Below are 6,245 nucleotides of genomic sequence, written 5' to 3'. Positions count from 1 at the left end.
CTCGAAAAGTCTTTGGTTTTTTATCACTAGATACTGCACTCAGAAAAGTATGGTAAGATTGAGCAACATTGTCATAGGTCAGATATGATTGTATAGGATAAGAGACAGTATAATACGTGACAAAATCTTTTAGTCTTTCCAGAGGATGAGTTAATTTCTCTACTTGATTTTTGTTGAACTGGAAGTGCTTCGGTTTGATCAACTGTAGTAGTCACTTCTTCCTCTGGAGATATAACATTCAATTCATTCTCTAGAGGTATACCATCTATATGTGGGGTAATGGCATCAGATGTTATTGTTGGAAGCGGTACCAAATCTGACAAGTACTCCCTCTGGGTTTGATTCTCACAATCGTTCTGTGATGAGAAATATGGTTCAGTTTCAGCAAACTGTACGTCACAAAAAATGATAAATTTTTTTGGATGTCACATCATAACAAATGTACCCTTTTTTTATAGAAGAATACTCAAAAAATACACACTGATTTGATCTAGCATCCAACTTATCACGATGGATTGCTTGTTGGTGCACGTAACACACACAACCAAACACCCGCAAATGAGATATGTTAGGCGTCTGATTGTTCAAAATTTTCAGAGGAGACTTAAAATTGATTACCTGACTAGGAAGTCGATTAATCAAATATATTGTCATTAAAACTCCATAAGACCAATACCTTTTTGGGACATTCATTTGAAACATAAGAGCTCTTGTGACTTCAAGAATGTGCCAATTTTTTCTCTCTGCCACCCCATTTTGTTGTGGTGTTCCAACACAACTAGTTTGGTGAATAATCCCTTGGCTCCGAAGAAATTCAGCAAATGAGTCATTGGTGTATTCTGAACCATTGTCAATCCTGAAAGTCTTAACTTTGGCATTGAATTGAGTACATATCATAGTGTGAAAGTCTTTGAAAGCAAATAACACCACATTTTTTTATTTTAACAAGTATAACCATGTAGCATGAGACCGATCATCAATAAATAACACAAAGTACGTATATCCATCATATGAATCAATTGGAGCAGGCCCCTATAAATCAGAATGAATGAGTTCAAAAGGTTTAACAGACATAGACATTGAATTAATGAATGGTAAGCGTGTTTGTTTAGCAAATTGACAAACATCACATACACTAGACTCAATTGATACGGAAGGAAAAAGACTCGAAAAAACATGGTTGGATGAATGTCCAAGCCGTTTATGTAAGATGTGACTCTCCACACAACTGCTGGTATGACACGCCTTATTAGTGGGTTTGAGCAAATACAGTCCATGGGAATAAATTCCTTCACCAATCGTCTGCTTCGACTTTCGATCCTGAAAGATGACAAAATTAGGAGAGAAAATAACATCACAGTTTAAGGAATTAGTAATTTTTCCAATAGAAAGTAGTTGAGTTGGAAAGGATGGAATAACCAAAGCATCAGAGGTAACACTATTTGGAAAAAAAATAATTTTGCCACTTCCTAACACAGGAACAGTAACTCCATTGGCAACTGAAACATTAGGTTTATCAGACTTAGAGGTAAATTCATACATAGAGAATGGACTATTGGCCATGTGATCAGTGTCTCTCGAATCAATAATCCAAAAATTATCTTTAGAAGACAGAGTAGGGCAAGTTTGTAAATTACCTGAAGCATAGGTAGAGGCAGAAGAGCTTTGTTCAGAAGACATGGACTTACTGATTTGTTGAAGGAGGTGACTCAATTGACTCATTGAGATGGATGTATCAGCTATTGCAGCATGATCTTTCTTGTTCTTGTCAAAATTCAATTTGAGGTGTGGATGTAATTCCCAGCATCGATTCTTAGTATGCCCATTTTTACCACAATGATCACAATGATAAGTCTCCTTTTTTCTTTATTTCGATAAGTATTCCTTCATTTTTCAGTACCAAAAAATTTCCTTTGTTCAGCTTTTTATGTCAAAAGAGCATTTGATTCAACTTTCTCAGATTTTTGTTTAATCTTCATAGTCTTATTTCGAGTTTATTCTCGTTGAATAATGGCACAAATACTGGAAAAAGAAGGAAGGGTAGCATCCATAAGAATATTACTCCTAATGTTTTCATATTCAGGTTTCAGGCTACTAAGTAATAAAAAGATTTTATCTTCCTCCGCCCTTTGCAAGAGTATCTTGGTATCAATAGTATGTGGACGATATATGTTTAATTCATCCCACATTCTTTTCATATTTCCAAGATGTTCACTGAATGTTTTTTCACCTTGTTGTGTCGCTGCAATCTCAAGCTTGAGTTCAAATATGTAGGCAACATTATTCTAACTACCGTACAAAGAATCCCACAATTCCTTTGCAGATTCAGAGAAGGTAAAAATTTCAGAAATTTGAGGTTCCATGGAATTAAGAATCCATGATCAAACAAGTTGATCACTAGAAATCCAATCTTCATACTCATTTTCAGTGGATGCAGGACAAATTTTTGTTCCATAAATAAAACCCAATTTTTTCTTACCGCCAAGAGATAAGATCACTACTCTTGACCAAGGAACATAATTAATACCATTTAGGAGAACATATATCTGCTTTCTCTTTATTATTGCTGGTTGCATGTATGAAAGTTGTTGAATTGAATCACTCTAAAAGTATGACAAGTTTGTTAGGTTCTGTTTCTAGATTGAGTTTTGGATGCCCATTTAATGGGAAAGGAAAAGAATCTTTTCATCTTTTTGTTGTTTTTGTTTTTTGAGTTTTTTCTTGGTTTATTGGATTCTCATTGGTCATTGTTTGTCTGTTAGCTTGTAATTCTATGTGTAGGAGTGGGAATTTAATTCCCAAAAAATACCACCATAGTTTTGCTTCTTTTCTTTGCTTAACCGCTCCCAATTAAGCACTAAATATTGTACCATTCAAATTTACAATTGGAAACTCAAATTGGTTTTTGCATTAAAAATGTTTTGAGAAGATTGAGTGGTTCCAAGTATTCAGTACTTGTCTTTGATCTACAACTACCATTTCAATTTACTTTATATATATATATATATATATGTGTGTGTGTGTGGGGGGGGGGGGGGGGGGCTTTGGTTGATAATTCAAGCCACTCAATTTGTGAATTGCCGATGAACCTCTGGTTGACAGTTTTTGCATTGCCTTCTTTCTCATTGAAGATGTATCAGTGATCTTGTTGAGAATTTTGTTTTCTAAATGGCTTTTTTGTTGAGAATTTTGTTTTCTCTGAAAATTGCTTCAACTTTGAGCTCTGCATTCCCATTGTAGGATTCCTTTTGTTTGGGACTTGCTTTGCATATTATTTCCCTGCTTCTTTTGTTCTTGTGGATTCATTGGTTGATTTGGGGAACAACAATTTCATTTTTCTTTGTCAAAGACCAATTATATTCCAAATGGGATTGATTTTGGGAAGCCTACTGGTCGGTATACTAATGGAAGAACAATTCCAGATATCATAGGTAGTGATGTGCTTGGTTTGGAGTTGTCTTCATTCTCTTGTGTTGGTCTATATGGTTAAATAAAAATAAGTCTCCATTTAAGTTATAGTGTTTGAACATTGGTTGCTCAAATGTTTGAAGTATCTGAGCAGGAAAAGAACTAGGAGTGAAAGGTTTTGCTCCTCCTTATTTGGATCCAGACACTACTGGAGCTGCATTACTAAGTGGTGTCAACTACGCTTCTGGTGGAGGAGGAATCCTCAATTTTACTGGCAAATTCTTTGTAAGTTTGATCCACCGTATTTGTCAGACTTTCAAAAGAATGTCATATGGTAGGTTGGAGCTGTTTTCAGTTTCTTAGCGAAGAAATTTGGTTGTTTGGCATTTTGCTATGGATTACTTGCCTTATCTATAGTCGTTTCTAGTGGAACCACTTTAAGCATACATGCTTCACTTCATGGTTGCTTCACAAGTTTACCTAAAAATAGAAAAAAAAAAGGCATCTAGTCCTGTTAGATAGAGAGTCAGTCAAAAGACGTTTCATTCTCTCAGCTTGTTGATGGAAGGATTCCTTGTTGCTTGGTGCATTACCCTGCTGTGGTCTATTTTCAGATATAGGGTTGCATTATTTTGGATATTAAATTTTTGGGCCTTTTTCTTCTTTGATTAATAAAAGTTTATATCTTGTTGTTTCCCCCACTTTTCTTTTTTGATAGCTCTTGTCTCTCCTTACTCTCTTAAAACTTTGATTCAACACAGAATCTTAATTTCAGGTGTTAAATCTCTGCCAAACCAATTGGTGACTGTTTATGTGTTGTTAAAGAGTGCAAATTTTTTCGGAAATGATTAAGTAGACAATTTGATGTTCTGTGCAACACTTCCTTTCCCTTAATGTTTGGTACTCAAGTACAATATTTCTGAAACTGCAAGTCATGTCTTGATAAATAAACTTGCTAAGCATACTTTCTACAAACTCTTCTGTTATTAATTTTAGCTGAACCCATGTTCTGGGCATTATCATGCTTTTAAGGGTCCAATGTAGATTACTAAAGGCCACAGTATCTTAGCCAAGTGGCCTTGTGCTTTTCCTTCTTATGAAAAAGGACTCCTTTTATTTGAGGAAAATTCACTTTGAACATGTCACTCATTTTAAATGTTTTTTACCTCTTCCGGTATCTCTCATTTACTAGTTTGTACAGATCCTTTTCCAATTACTTTTTGCATTGTTTTTTCTGCTTCTTATCCCTTTCACCCATTAGAACGTTAATAGACAAGGGGAGTAAGGACTTTCCAATATATGAGCTCTCAACCCACTTGATACCTGATTGGTTAACCATTTGTAAAGGATCAAGGTTCAACTAGAGTCCAAATTGTCATGGTGTTTTCATACTCGGTGACAGAATTTCCAGGTTTCGAGACAAATTGAGGCCCAAGTCAATAGTTGGAGTGCTCATGTACCTGAAAATCAGAACGAAATCAGTTTTACTTGGCCGATGCCTGACCAGGCACGCCTCATCTATATCTCAAGTTGGGCCTATCATTTTAAACTTTGCTTTCTGAGCAGTGGGCCTATCTCAAGTGCTACTGGAGTGCTGTGCGATCGTAGAATGCCATTGCGGTTGAAGAGAAAGTTTTATAGGACGACTATTAGACCCGCTTTACTATATGGTACGGAATGTTGGGCTGCCAAGAGACATCATATTCAAAAAATGAGTGTAGCTGAGATGCGGATGCTTAGATGGATGTGTGGAAATACAATAAAAGATAAGATTCGGAACAAAGAGATACGTAAGAAGGTAGGTGTTGCACCCATTGAAAATAAGATGCGAGAGAATCGTTTACGGTGGTTTGGACATATTTGGCGAAGGCCTAATGATGCTCCAGTTAGAAGGTTGGAGAAATGGGAAAATATATTAGTTAAAAGAGGTCGGGGTAGGCCTAGGAAGACTTGAATGGAGATGATAGGAAAGGATATGAATGCTTTGAACCTCACCGAGGACATGGCGTTGGATAGAAATGATTGGAGGAAAAGGATTCATGTGGAAGACCCAAAATGAATTCCTTTTTTGGTTCATATCGCTGACCCCAATTGTTTTGGGATGAAGGCGTAGTTGTTGTTGTTGTTGTTTGTTGTTGTTTTCTGAGCAGTGAGCACATAAAAAACCTGCTTGCTCTCAGTGATCACTTTGCTTTATTGATAATGATAATTGCTAATGCTATAATCTGTACAAATATGGAAGTATGTTTTCTTTCTGTATGATTCTTGCACATACTGAATTTAGCTGTTTGCTAATGTATAACCCGTCCCTCTCTTTTCTTAGCTTTCTGGTAAACAATTGCTATTAACTACTGACTTCCGAAGCACAAGTTATTTTGCTTATTTTCCTGATATTTGCTGATTGTGTCATTTAATCTGTAGATTGGCCGTATCAACTTGGATGCACAGCTGGACAACTTAGCCAATACCCGGCAAGATTTGATCTCAAGCCTTGGCATGGGAGCAGCATTGAATGTATTCAGAAACTCACTTTTCTCTGTAACAATTGGTGCATAATGATTTGGTATTTCAAAAACTTGGTTTGTGGAATTCATTTTAACTTTGCACAAAGTCTGAGCAAGTGCTCATGTTGGTATTCGAAACTGACCAAGTTGGCGAAAACCGCAAAAACCTGAAGAATTAACCGTGAGATGGCTTATTAAGAGGGCGATTTAGTCTGAGTAACAAGGTGTTGCACATACGTATTCTTTTTCTTTTCTTTTCGGATGGCAAGGAACCTGCTAGCATTGAGACTTTAATTGGCCCCACCCTATAGCTGTGAACTCCGGGAGAATTGG

The 6,245-nt window shown here is 36.3% G+C and overlaps 1 pseudogene; it reads left to right on the top strand.

Moving 5' to 3' along the window:
* The first annotated feature begins 279 nt into the window (after positions 1-279).
* LOC149839166 (GDSL esterase/lipase At4g16230-like) lies at positions 280-5,964 on the top strand (annotated as a pseudogene).
* The last annotated feature ends 281 nt before the right edge of the window (positions 5,965-6,245 follow it).

This window comes from Nuphar pumila, chromosome 4 (genome assembly GCF_984573655.1).
Source record: "Nuphar pumila chromosome 4, dmNupPumi1.hap1.1, whole genome shotgun sequence".
Lineage (NCBI taxonomy): Eukaryota > Viridiplantae > Streptophyta > Magnoliopsida > Nymphaeales > Nymphaeaceae > Nuphar > Nuphar pumila.
The sequence above is the reverse complement of the archived record's forward strand: the minus strand, read 5'-3'. Positions and strand labels throughout refer to the sequence as shown.